Below are 13,980 nucleotides of genomic sequence, written 5' to 3' on the forward strand. Positions count from 1 at the left end.
CCCAGCTCCTTGTTGGAGCGAAACATTGCCTGTCTCATGCAGAAACAGACTGAGTACCAGTGGCAAGGAATTTTCAGCTCAGGAAAGACAAATTTTCAAAGGTGAAAAGGCAAATTAAAGAATTAGCTGTGAGAGTTTACAAACATGGAAAGTACTCTGGGTGTTTCCAAATATAGTGACTGAAGAAAGTTGGCTTTACGTGCAAAAAAATGTAAAGAAATGTTTTGTTTTCACAGGGAGCTCATTTTCCTAGAAAAAAAGTACACTCTGCTGTTTTTACTTCCTAAATAAAAATTGTTTATTAAGAAGTTTGGATATTTTTTTTAATGAAAGGTAAGATTAATGAGCCATGCTCAAACAGCAATGATTCCTGCCAGCTTGTGCATTAGTCAGCTATTAACATACTTCTTGGGTAATTTGAAGGCATTTTTTCATAGTGCATTGGAAATCACAAAAGACTCGTTGAACTCAATGGGATCCTTACTGCCAGTTAGTGTTCCTTACAGTCTGATGTCTGTGGCTGCTCTAGTACGTTTTGGCATTTTTCTCAGTGTCATCGGTACACTTGGTGGAGAAAGCCAGCAAATACTATGGAGGGAAAAGTGCTTCCTTTAGAGACACCTCATTTTTAGCACAACAGCCATCCTAAGTCTCTCTGCCTCTCTTTTCTACTGCTACTATTCTACATGGACTGTAAGAATAGGGAGGTGAGATCTGGAGACAGAGAAGATGGGGGGGGGGGGGGGGGGGAGGGGAATGAAAAAAGATTGCATCTCTTCCTTGTAAGCCCCTGTCTATCCAGCCTGATACAGATAAGAAATGCACTTCGGATCTGTGAGTCCTGAATCGCAAGCAGAGTGTTTCTAGCACGTAGAAGATGCAAGTAAGGCACGAGATACTCCCTTTGGGAGTATGTGATGAGCAAAATGTGTTCTGTTATTGCAGTGTCAAGAGGAGTCCCCAGTCTGGAGAAGCTGTGGTTTCTAGTGAAAACCAGGGATGAAGTACGAATGACTAGAAAATACATAATGAGGCAGCTGTTTTGGCAGAGATACTTCAGACTTCCAGCAAGCAGCTTTAATGAAGCAGGAGGCAGGGTTGTGGGGTTATATTAAAGGGCTTGGCCCACAGTCTGGATACCAGACTTGGTTCTCAGGTCTGCAGCAGATTCTGTAGGTGACATGGGTCACACCAAACTTTCTCTGCTTCAGCTGTAAAATGGGGGCAGCCATTACGCTTGCTTTTTTTTTTTTTTTTTTTTTTTTTTTTTTTTTTTATCATCTTTTGCCTTTGTTTGTTGTCCTCAAGAGAGAGAAACCATCTCTCACTAACCATCTCTACTATCGTCAACAGCATTGTGACCAGCAGTTCTGTGCCCTCAGCAAGATCAGCAGTTGTTGATCTCACAGAATAGGCAACTTTTGTTTTCAGGCTGCACACCTATCAAGCTATATTCCTGCAGTGTCCTGGGTCCTAAGCTGATGGCAGCAGTTCTCAGGGTCTCTCTTCTCTATCAATTTACATACCAAAATCTCTTTTTTTCCTGTTGATTACCACACTTTTTTTATACCTTTTGAAACAGCTGCTCTAACAGGCAGAGATTTATTGGCCTCCAACTCACACCTCAGGCAATACTTTTAGGATCTCAAAAGCACATCCCATGGGAAACATGCAGCTGCTCAGGGTACTGTTCCCTCCTTTCTTCTGCCTGATAGACCAACAAAGAGCTCCTCAGGCCACCACAGGAAAAGTTAAACAGGATTCATCTGCAGGACCGGAGAAATAGCAGATATGTATCTCATGGCAGAAAGCAATGCAGCCTTCTAAGGATGCCATATATCCCCCAAAACTCTGCCTGGGGACATTTCCCATGGTGGTTAACAAGACTTTGTGGCACTGTGAAGAAACACTCCTCTCTCTGCTGAGATGTGCAGAGACCCAGTGCAAGGAGCACTGTTCCCATAAGGATGGGAGTGCCTGGTGTGCTGGTGTATGCCTTCACAACAGCTGCTGCGGATCCTTTAATGCACCAAATCCACAAGTTTTCAGTGCAGACATGCCATTATTGCTACAGTTCAGTCTTCCCTTTTGATACTTTCAAGGGTATATTAAATGAATCCCGCTCCTTTTAAAGCCTGGCTACCAGACCAGAGGAAAATGTTCCACACGAGCAGTGTGCAAGGACCATTTTCCCAAAACATGCTCTTGCTCTCCTTGAAGATATTTCAGGTCTCCTGGACTTCCTGAGCAGAACTCAGTCTTCCTCCTGTTGCTGATCTTTGTGCTGTTTCTAATAGAAAAGGCTTAGTAGCATTTGAAAAGGGATTGTTTAGTTTGTGGTGTTTTATGACATGGCACTGCGCCCTGACCCTGGTTGCCACCATGATGCTGCTGATGAACCCCAAATTTGAGCTAGCTTTGGCATGTTTTTGGTAAACATAGGCTAAGATTGAAACAAGCATGAGCTAAATCATTACCTGGGGTGGAAGCTGGAACAAAACAAGAGAATAGATGAGTCTCTGGTTTTTAGCTTTTGGTTTCATTTGAACCACAAACTCAAAACTGAAGATTACAAGATCATTGACAAGCCATGCCTGCATCAGCAACTCAAGCACTGGGTCACACTCAGCCCAAGTGATGAGTGAATCCTAATAAATTATTTCTGCTTATTCAGACCTCTAGACATTAGAGGTATGCTGGAAATCTATTTGCCTAGTGAGATTTACTGTCTGGCCTTTCTGGAAACAGCATGAGAACAGTCTCTTGTATTGTATCTGTTTTATCACTCCTGATCTTATTCAAACCTGGAAATGCAAAACTGCCAGGCTGGAATGGCAGACAACATTTTTAAAGCCTGCTAATCTCAAGTTTTTATTGTTTGCCATAAGCGTCTAGGTTCAGCCTTATTTTATTTGAGCTGGCTTTAAAAAGGAGGGTGGAATGGAAATTGCTCGTGTGCATATATACATGCTCCACAGACCAGAAGTCCCACCATGGCTTGTATGGCTCGGGGGGAGGTTCCAAAACACAAAACTGCTTGCTCATACAGCAACTCTGACAGAAGCTGAAACACACTTACTGCATATTTTTGTGCTTGCCCATGTCATTAAGTATTGTGCTATGCCTGTAAGAACAACAAAAAAGCATTGATCAGTTAAAAAAATGTTTTGATTTAAATAAATAAGTAAGCTGCCTAGTCCACACAATCTACACTCTGCAAGACCAACATATTTCCAGTAACTGCCTTTAAACTCTGTTAAAATATTAATGGTAAAGCAATATGCCCAATATAATGAAGAATAGAAACATTTAACTTTTCAGATTTTTACTGTTCTAAAGACCAGGTATCTACAAGTAACCATTCACCAAAAAGCTGTACTTACTGACCACTGATAATGAACTTCTTTTGGGACATTTGATGCTGCAGCTCCTTTCTGTGCTAGAGCCACTTGCTGTGACTCTTTTGCCACAAGAATACATACTCAAAGTATGAAGAAAAGAAATAAGAACAAAAAAAAAAATATTTTAGAGTGATTATAGAAAAACTAAATAAACTTTCAATACATAGGCAATAATTAAAAAATAAAAAATTGATGATGACTTTTGAAATAAAACATGTATTCACACTATCTCAAAACAGTGCATTTCTAAATCTGAAGAGGCTGATTTTCTGCTGTCTGTGTTTAGTGAGAAACTGTCCCAGTTATTCCATAGTGATACCAGTCCAAGCTGCAAAAGGTGAGAAATTCTAAATAATTAACAGGTAGAAAAACAGCCTCAGTAATCTGTTGTGCTGGATTCAGCGCATAGCCCAGCTCCATTTGTGTACCTCGTAGTCCTCCCTGTGCAAATCTGGGGTCTCTGTAGCTGATGTGCTCCTTCCTCAGTGAGAAAGATGAATTACGTGGCTCAGCCCCGCTGGCAAGAAAACATACAGCCCCCACATGTCAGTAGAAGTATCCTCATCGCCACTCATGTAAAATCTAATCCCTGCCTGTCATGACAGTCTCCCAAACATGGAGTATTCTCTGAACCGCAGCCAATTTCTTTATCATTCACTGCACCAGGAACAGCAGTTGCTGTTCTGTGTGTGCGTGCGTGCATTATGCCTTAATGTATAAATACGCATACTTTTAATGCAGTTACTTTAAAATTGAGCGGGGGTGGAAATCAGTGGAAATCCCTAGTGAATTCTCTCAGGGGTTGATACTTGAAACGCTGAGTTTCATTCATAACAATACAGAAAGACTAGTGGTCTTGACATGCCTCTCTTTGGGGAATTTTTCACAGATGAACATTTTCCCCAGTCTTATTTCATAACGTGTGAGTGAAATACAGTACACAATAGATTGATAGGGCTGTTTTAAAGAAGTCTTTGTCAAAAATTCCTGCGTGCTTGACCTGTTTCTTCAGTAGTAAGTCCTACCAGAAATGCAATCTGAATATGCAGTGAGTAGGACAAATGTGGCTTGGCATAAGCAGCTGCAGGTCCGCAGACGTGTGCCATGATGTGAGGTGAGTGCTAGCTGAATTGCTGCTCCACTGAAAAGGCACCTGTTGAAATAAAATACAGTTAAAGAGCAAAAGAGGCTCTGCTGCAGTGGCGAGCTTTAGTGCTGTGGAGGTAAGACCACATGCATGTCCGAGAGAGCACATGTGCTTGTCGCGTGAAAAGAGGAATCATTTTTTTTCCATGCAAGCAGACAGGGCTGCTAGGTCCCCTTTGAGAGCCCAGGGCCAAAGGGTAGGGTGTCCTGTGCAATATGCAGATTTTACAGAGCCTGAATCACTGGGTGGGCTCATGTGTATCAAAAGCAGTGTTTTGCTGCATTGATCTCATTTCAAATGATTTGAACAGGGAAGAAGGTTTTTGCATGAGGTATTCAGTACCTCATGGGAGCTTCAACGTGGTCATTTTGGCACGTCCTCTTCTGGCCATAGCCAGAAAATTGGCAGAGCCTGTGAAAGACCTGCATGCTTGTGGTGCAGTTACACAGTAGAGGGGAATATGATCTTGTTCCTCTTTGCTTAATAAGTAGAAGGTAAGCTTCTGAGGATAACTCAGCACTGCTTAAAAAGAAGAGCCTCCCACTGGTCACTTGCGCAGAACCCAAATTTCACTGCCCTGTAACCACTGCAGGCTTGGGGTTAGCACCAGAACCACCTTTCCTTCTTCCCCTACTGGCTGTGAGTTAGTGCTGGGTACTTCAAACTCAACAAAAGATTCAGGAAAAAAATAAAAATAAAAAAAAAATTACCTGGTGCCATTTAGTGACAGCAACAAGAGAATACAAAAGAAGAGGGAGCCAGGTTGTGAGTGCAAGTTTTTAATGTCTTAGCATTGATCACACCCTTGATGAATGACTGAGGCTGAAAAGAGATGCACAGCCCATGCACCTTGCATGTTAGTGAAGGTGGCACGCATCCACTGGGCTCTACACTGTAGTTTGGGGGCAATATTTTTGAGCAGCACATCAGAAATGTAATGCTTACCATGCCATTTGATTTCTCTTCAGTAATCTTAAGTACTAAAACAAAAGAACCAGTACAGAAGAGCCAAATCTTGCTAGCCATTTCTTGTCCCTGAACTTTTACTCTTTCTGAAGAAAGCTTCAGAGAACTGATTCTTGAGGCCACCATTTGTAACTTTAAGCAACTTATTATTGTACCTGTTTAAAGCCATATATTTATTTCAGTATTTATAAGTTTTAATGTATTTAGAGTACTTTATTCTATAAATTAAATATTATTTAACTTAAACAAATAAAACATTGTTGAAGTTGCAGTGGTATTAAAAATATCTTACAACAGTTGTTGATGTCAAAACAGGCTAACCCTCCCAAAAAAATCAAAATCCCACAATCAAAATCTATTTCTTACCCATTCTTAAACCAGTTCCAGGCCAAGAAATTAATACAACACAAAGCTTTAGTGTTTTGATGCCCAGTTAACTAAAATAAATAAATATATAGAGCCTTCTTCTGCAGAGTAGATGATTTTTCTTTCATACATGCTACCTACTTGCCTATCAGGATGATGTGGGAGTTGCATTCATCTCACTTTCATCAATGCAACTACCAGCTACCTGCAGATGAGAGACAGAGTACAGAAGTTTGAGTGAGGGAAGATAGGGAAAACAGTAGACAAGTGTATGGATGTGATTTCTCTTCCCTTTTTCATGCAATGCATTATTTGGTGCTGGTAATAAAAGCTGAAGAGATGGCATTTTTTGAATCCTAGCCAACAGATTTTCAAACAGTGTGGCTATTTTCTCCTATGAATCCAAGTGACAGAATTACGTGCAAAAGTCCCACTGGGATGTCTGTGTTTTGTGAAAGCAAAGGAGACATAAGAGAAGGGATGGTTTTGTACTGATATTAATCAAACTTTTGCTCCAAATTCCTTGATCCAGTCTATCTGAGTTTAAGTGCCCAAAAGGGTAGTCTGGTTTCCAGAACTGATGAATGTGGAAGTTTTACATGTAACTTTGGCCATGTGAGCATAATTTCAGCTACATAAGAGAGGAAAATTCTCTGAATACTGCTGCATTGTTCTCCAAAGAAAATAAGCAGGAGATAGCCTCAAAACTGTATTGTAACTGCTTATGCAAACAGCAAGTCAGATCTTGAAAATAGAAAATAACTACTTGCACAAGCAATTATTATTTTAGTTTGAATATCTCTTGCCTAATAGTTACTTTTCAACCAGGAGATTCTGGTGTTTGCAAGAGGACAAAAGAAATTTTCTGTAGGCTTTTGCATTTATAAGTTTACTGCATTTTTATAACTTCCTAATATACTAATGAAGATGAATTTATTTTGTGCATTAACATTGTTTTTGCATCTTGACATATCTCACAGCATGTTTTTTTCAAATGCAAAATACAGCATTAAATATATATATATTGATACTCAATCGGTGAAGCTGACTTAAAGATTGGTGGTGGTGTTCTCCAGTTTCCCAAATAGTCTAATACCATTCACTAAGCTAGATTTCTTAGTCAATCCATTCATACCATTTTATCAAATAGTTTTATTTTAATTATCCTACCTTTAATCCAAAAAAAAAAAAATAAAAAAAAAATTTGAAAATGTGTTTATTCCCCTGGCAGAGGAAACATGTTGGTGAATATGCACACTCAGTGAATACGCATTATTTAATAACTCCACACTGTTACCACCTGCTAACCTGCAAATTGATCACAATATTTTTTTCCTCTCTTTTTCCTTCATTACAAAGGCTTTATACACGTGATTTTAGTCACTTGGAGGGAAGCTCTTATTTGGATTTGAATGCAACATGTATTCAAATTCAGGCTGCATGCAGCATGCTGCACTTTTCCAAAGTTAGCTTAAAATTTAGAAAAGGAACCATGGGCCCTACCTAAAACTATGAGTTATCCACTAGTCACAGGTAAAGCTCCTTTTCTTTTCAGCCAAAATGTCCCTGGCAGCAACGTTTGTGGCTCTGGCTGGTTGATCTCCAGGCAGTACCAAGCCTTTTGCCTAGGAACCTCCCATGCCTTCAGAAAGGCCAAAGACAGCTTGGGAGGAGTTCAGAGGAGGTTTACCCATTGGGTGTGAAGCTCTGTGTTAGAGAAAAAAGACACAGTTTCACGGAATGATTGGGAACAACAAAGAAACACCCCTTTCCTTGTTTTTAAGGAAAAGTTTGTTCTGCAATGAAGGAGGTTCATACCTGACTGAAACGATGTAGTGGGTCAGGCTTTTGCAAGACCAGGCAACTTGTAAACTTAATAGGAAAGTTTTTTAAGCACAAAGAGATGACACAATGTCTGATTCATACAGGTAAAGATAGAAGAGGCAAACAAGTTTCTGTAAGGGCTAGAAGTATATAATGTTGTTACTAACTGTCAGAGTTCTAATGACATTTGTTAGTCAGTAAGAAGGAACAATTCTGAAGCAGGACACAAAACAGTCATGATTATGGAGAACTAAAGCACATACTGCCATGAATCATACTTTTTCCCAATGTTAAAAAACAAAAGCATATAGGCCCTATCTGGGGTTTATATGCATTCAGTTCCTGACATTATAATTATTATTATTTCTTAAAATATCATAAAACAAACATGGTCTTTAATCCATCACAGAAAAATCCTATATCTAATATCAGGGTAGCTGTTGCCATATGGGCTGTGCAAACATTAAAAAAAGAAAACAGAAATTCTATGATAAGCAAAACAGGAAATGGGAGGTTGCTGATGATGAAACTGATATCCAAGTCGTAATCTGAGCAATGAAGTCACTAAACCTTTCCTGCACTATAAATTTGATTTCCTGGGACATATTTAATGTTTTTGCTAGATTTCTTGGATAGTATGCACCAAGCATTTTTAGCTGAGAATCATCATCATAATTTTATTTAGTTCCCTTGAAATAAGTAGCATGTTAAAAGCATAATGTGGGAGCAGAAAGCTAAAGCATGCTCTTATTATAGTGTCAGCATTTACTTACAACTGGGCCTGTTGTGCAGATAACATCTAAGTGATAAAAGGGGGAGGGGGTCTGAGCAATGCACGCTCTTTACAAAGGCTGCTTAGTAACCAGCAGCACATTGCCTCACTGCAAGCTTTATGTTTGTTCAGGCTATTTCATTAAAAAACAGCAAAGAGCTCTGCTCTCCAGCAGGAGGGAGACCCAGACAGCAGTGGTCAGGATAGGTGAAATGTAATTGCAGTCCACTAAAGCCTTTCTTCAACATAGAAGCAGCAAAATATTGGGGTATTTTGGGGTTGTTACCAATCCTCAAAACCCTGATAGCCATGTTGCTGATTCCCAAGTGTAAGCTATTTATTTATTATTACAGGTGGTGCTGCTGGTGGTGTACTAAAATGTGGTGGTTTCTGGGATGTGTATCATATCATATCATCAGTCAATGCAACTCTGAAGTGCTGTTGGCTTTAGTGAATTTTTATACAGTATCTGGCCCCAGGTCTTCATAAGCATTTTTGGGCAATGTCCTGGCACCTCTGTACACATTGTTTTAATCATCACATATTACTTGGCTGGCTTAAAAATGGTGTTTTTAAGGGATAGTTCACAACGGCTTCAGTTTAAGTAGATACGTGGCATAAGGGATGCTTGCTGGTGGAATATCTCCAGCAGAAAATAAGAGAGTTGTAGGATGAAGAACCAGGCTGAAAGGTAATTACAATCATGACAGCATTAACAGCACAAGGTAGGGACCTATTTCCTGAAACAAAGCGGTAAGTGAGGTCTGCAGTGACACAAGCAGTGTTATTTCATAGCAGATTTTGTGCGTGTGTGTCATATGGGTTTGTGTGTGAGTGTATAGTTAATACGCATTGGTTGATCCCAAAGGAAAGAATCTGGGGGTGAGCACCCCCTGGATGTGGAGGTTATTCTCTTGTTCCATTGGGAAATTAACCTCCTAAAGAACAGGGCAGTGGAGAAGTGAAAGTCATGTGCCAGAAAGATCACAGGATTCAATTCATCGCTACATCTACCAAAAAGAAACAGAAAACAAAGGCAGTCATTGCTCTCAGGAAGGAGGCAACAGAGATACACACTTGTGGGCCATGCTTCACATTCAAAAGTTGCGTGCTTCACATGCAAAGAGCTCAAATCTGAAACAGTTGTACAAAAGTTGTGAAGACACCAGGTATCTCTGTGGCACCTCTGCCTTAATGACCACTAATGACAACACCAGGAGTGACCCAGGGGCCTTCACATCCTGAGGGATGGGGTGATGTCCCATGAGGACGGAGCTAATGTCATGAGAAAGAAGAGCACCTCTACACCAGCTTGTTACTTGAATGAAGTAGGGTCTGAACTTGGACAAAAGAATGGAAAGGGAATGTCCAAAGTATGAATTACTGTGACTAGCAGAGCAGAGGAAAAGAGAGGTAATTATAACAGGAGAAAAGGATTGATCTTTGTAAAGGATCCACAGATTGATCCAACATAGGCTGCCAAAGTAGGAACATCAAGTGGATAAATTTGTTGTTGAATAACTAACACAATCATTCAAGGCACAGATTTTTTGGTCACCTGTAACAATTTTCATTTTCCAAGCAGCTTCTGGGAGAGAAAAACAAACAAACAAAAAATATCCAGAAATGTTTGGGGAAATCCAGTGTTGTCCTTTTTCTTTTTAATTTGTATGTTCAAAGAGCAAAGAAAGATATTAGAGAGGATTTTTTTTTTTAATTATTATTATTATTTTCTGATGCAGTTCTAAAGGCTGGGGAAGAACTCATTCATGCATAAGGTAACTTGAATAAGGATGACTGAAATGACAGTGCTTACAATCAAGGACAAGGAAGAACAACGAAATAGAAACCATGAATCCATTCAAGAAAGTGGGCTTTGGTGAAGCTAGAGACAGATAGACAATAGTACAGATCTCCCAGGAAACTTGGTGAAGGGAAAGGTGAGCTGGAAATGTTTCTTAAAGAAATAGTGTTACAAACACATCACCAAATTCTCTCTTTGTGAGAGGGATATAAAAATGGGGTAGAAAAGACCAAGCTGGCTAAATTAATAAGTTTTGTTTTTGTTTTCAGAGGCCTCAAACACAACAAAGGAGCGAACAGAAGTAAAAAACTAAATCAGGTAATCCAGATGAGCACAGAAACATAGCATGAACACGCAGTGACAGTCAGAAAGACCAAAGCATATAATGAATGCAGTTCACTTCAGGCAATAACAAGAATAGCAAAAACTCTAAGGCAGAAGATCATAGACAGGAAAGAATTATTTGGCTCCCTATCCTGAGGTAGATGTCCAGTTTGTAAGCCTACATAAAGCATTGTTTCAGTGTACTTACCTAAGCCATTAAACTACCCAAAATCCTGTAAAAAATCTAGATCTTGCCAAAATCTCATGGCTATTTCTGTGCTGCAGGAAGAGGGCAGAAGAGGATTAAGCATACTGCCTCTGCCCCAGGACACCACAATAGCATAAAATTTCTCATAACTCAAATATTGCACAAAAAGAGCTATGCTTCATGTTGTTGAGAACAGAGGTGTTATGGTCCTGGTCAGTTCAGTCTCTGATAGGCAATTTCCCCTTCTAACACCAAACGGGGCAGTGAGGTTGTGTGTAGAGCGCACAAGTAGGAAAAGGAAGACCACAGGATGGAATGAGAAAGCCATTGACAGAGAACATTTGGGAAGGACCATTGATGTACTGGAAATGGAGTTAGGGGTTGTTATGGGGTGCATGCAAAGGTGTTGGGAGTGGTGTACTTGTGCAGTGGTTGTCCCTCATGGCATGGGAGGCTGTCCCAGGCATTGCTCTGCTGCAGTGTGTCTTAGGTCAGGTACTAGTCAGTATTTTCATTACTGAGTTGGGTGTTAAAATAAGGAACATGCTACTCATATTTGCAGGTGACTACGGTTTAGGAAAATCTCTGCACAGTGCAAGAATGATATTAAGTTCTTCATGATGGCTATTAAACTGATAAACAGTATTTTAAAATATTTAAATCAATAAGAATGTGGGTGAAGTGATATGTGGGGGACAATATAGACACAAGACAGGGAACAAGCTGATAGATGGTAGATGGAACAGGTCCCCTGGGGAACAACCCGTTCACTGCAACAGGCTCCTCAGGGAAGTGGTCACAGCACCAAAACTGACAGAGTTCAAAAAGCATTTGGACAACTCTCTCAGAAATATGGTCTGATTTTTGGATATTCTTGTCCAGGATTTGGAGACAGGATTTAGACTCAGAGATCCTTGTGGGTCCCATCCAAGTCAGGATGTTCAGTGATTCTATGATTCTATGAGCTCTGTAAGAAAAGATTTAGTTGCTATAGCAGGTCATTAAATGAGCCATGATCTGCCCTGTTAAGGTTGAATTCCATCCAGGGTTTGGACAGGAACAAAGCCTCCAGAGTGGGGGAAGTAAACTTTCCTCCCCACCACAGAAGGAGTCAATTAAAGAGAAGTAAGAAAACAAAAATATTAATAACCACAGATATAGAAAACCTGATCTGCAATGAAAATTTGGAATGAGCTGTGGTTGGTCAGACCTTCAGGAGAAAAGGAAATAGAAATAATATCTAGGAAAAAATAATAAAAATAAATGCAATAATATTTTAAATATTTCAGGTCTTTAAAGTCCTTAACACAAGACTTGATAACATTAAGAATAGTTTTATTTCCAATTACTTAAAAAAAAAAAAAAAAAAAGAAAACTTTTAATAGGAAAATTAGACCTATCTGATTGAGAGAGCTTTGAAAAATTTGAGAGGAAGATTTTGATTGATCTCTTATGAAAGTTGCTTAGAAGAGAATGTGTTGTTTTTGGAAAATGTCCGTTTCTCAAGAACCTGTAGATGTGTGAAGGGAAAAAAAGATAATATAAATATATATATAACTCTACAGAAGTCACTAGAATGCACTTACAGCAAAATGGAATCTATCTCTCCTATCTCAGCCTCTGAGCCAGGCGCTGAGACTAGGCCCACAGGGGGAAGTAGATGCTTTGTGGTTCAGGGCCGGCCGTGTGCTCTGGGATACACCACAGCAAGTGTGCTGAGCAGGGAGACACACAAATCAGCTAGCAGAGAATGATTTAAAGAGCAGCATGTTGTGAATTTTGTGTCTTTTGGAGGTTCAGCTCTTAACCCAGGCTGTTATTCCTTTCAACAACATAGCAAGAGGTCACTCTCCTCTTTTATCATGCAGGCTGAAAAAGAGCAAGAGGTTGCAGTCGTCACAATATCCTTTTGTCCTCTAATTCAGCGGCTAAAGCACTTCTCAGGACAAGGCTCTCACAAGACGGTGCCCGGGTGACTGAGCTACTGGTGAGGCTGGGCACTGCTCTGTTTGCTGGGTCACACACACAAAGCCTTCAAGAGTCAATGTGTTAAGAAGGACAGTGATGCTCTAATCAGGTGCATGGGCTCTTCATGTGGGAAGACAGAGACAGGGACTTAGCCCAGCTCTTAGGCTTGCTTATACATTATACATGATGTCTGCCCTGGATAAAACAATTCGGTAGCTCCTAGGAAGGACATGAGCCCCACCTGCCCAACTCCCGGGAACCGCTGTGATAACGTGGAGATAGGATGTGAAGTGGCAAGTGGGAGATGTGGATTTCCACATCTCAAGCTGGAGAAGGCATCACACCTAAGGTCCTTGCTTCCAGACACCATTGTCTGATGGGCTGTTGCCTCTGGCAAAGTCAGAAAGAATTCACAATGTCCCTTGAGCAAAGCTATCACCACCACTGTGTTTGGCATAGTGCTCCCCCTGAGAAGCAAGGGAGGAGGAAGGCAGCTCACTGGTCACCCACTGGATCAGGTCTCAGGCAAACTGAGGGTCCTAAAAGTGCTTAAAAGCCAACCTGCACAGCTCTGCTGGGACCATTTGCAGAAGAGGGGATTTATGCAGCAAAGAAAGAAATAGTTATTGCCCAGTCTCTACAAGAACATGGACTGGGTCCTTTCCTTTGGATGAGTTACATGATCCCATTCAAGGGAAGAACTTCAACAACAGCAACAAAAAGCACAAGCAGTCTTCACAAAATATGTCCTTCTTCACAAAGAAAATCTTCAGTATTTTCTGAATAGAATGCAAGACAATCCTTTCAGTCAAAACAGTAATTAAAAAAAAATACAGCTTTGCACAAAGTTATTCCTCACTTTGGTATTTATGTACAAGGAATGCCTGAACAAAGTTTCAAAAACTACATTAAAAACAGGAGCATATCTATAGATTCAGGTGACATCCATGCCTTTGCCACCTGCCAAATATACTGAAGTAGCATTCACAACTCTCCTAGAGTTTTTGTTTTCAAGGCTTAGTCCTGTAAATGCTGGTTTATGTCATGAGGCACTGAGACTGTCAGAGAGGTAAATAAATGTCATGTCTATTACTGAGTGCCAACAGCAACTTGATTGTAACAAAGCCTCAGTTGTTGAATGTTTTTATGAATACCAACGTTATTCATTTTGCTCCTGGAATCTCTTCTGTTTTGTTTATG

Source organism: Anas platyrhynchos, chromosome 1, assembly GCF_047663525.1.
Source record: "Anas platyrhynchos isolate ZD024472 breed Pekin duck chromosome 1, IASCAAS_PekinDuck_T2T, whole genome shotgun sequence".
NCBI lineage: Eukaryota > Metazoa > Chordata > Aves > Anseriformes > Anatidae > Anas > Anas platyrhynchos.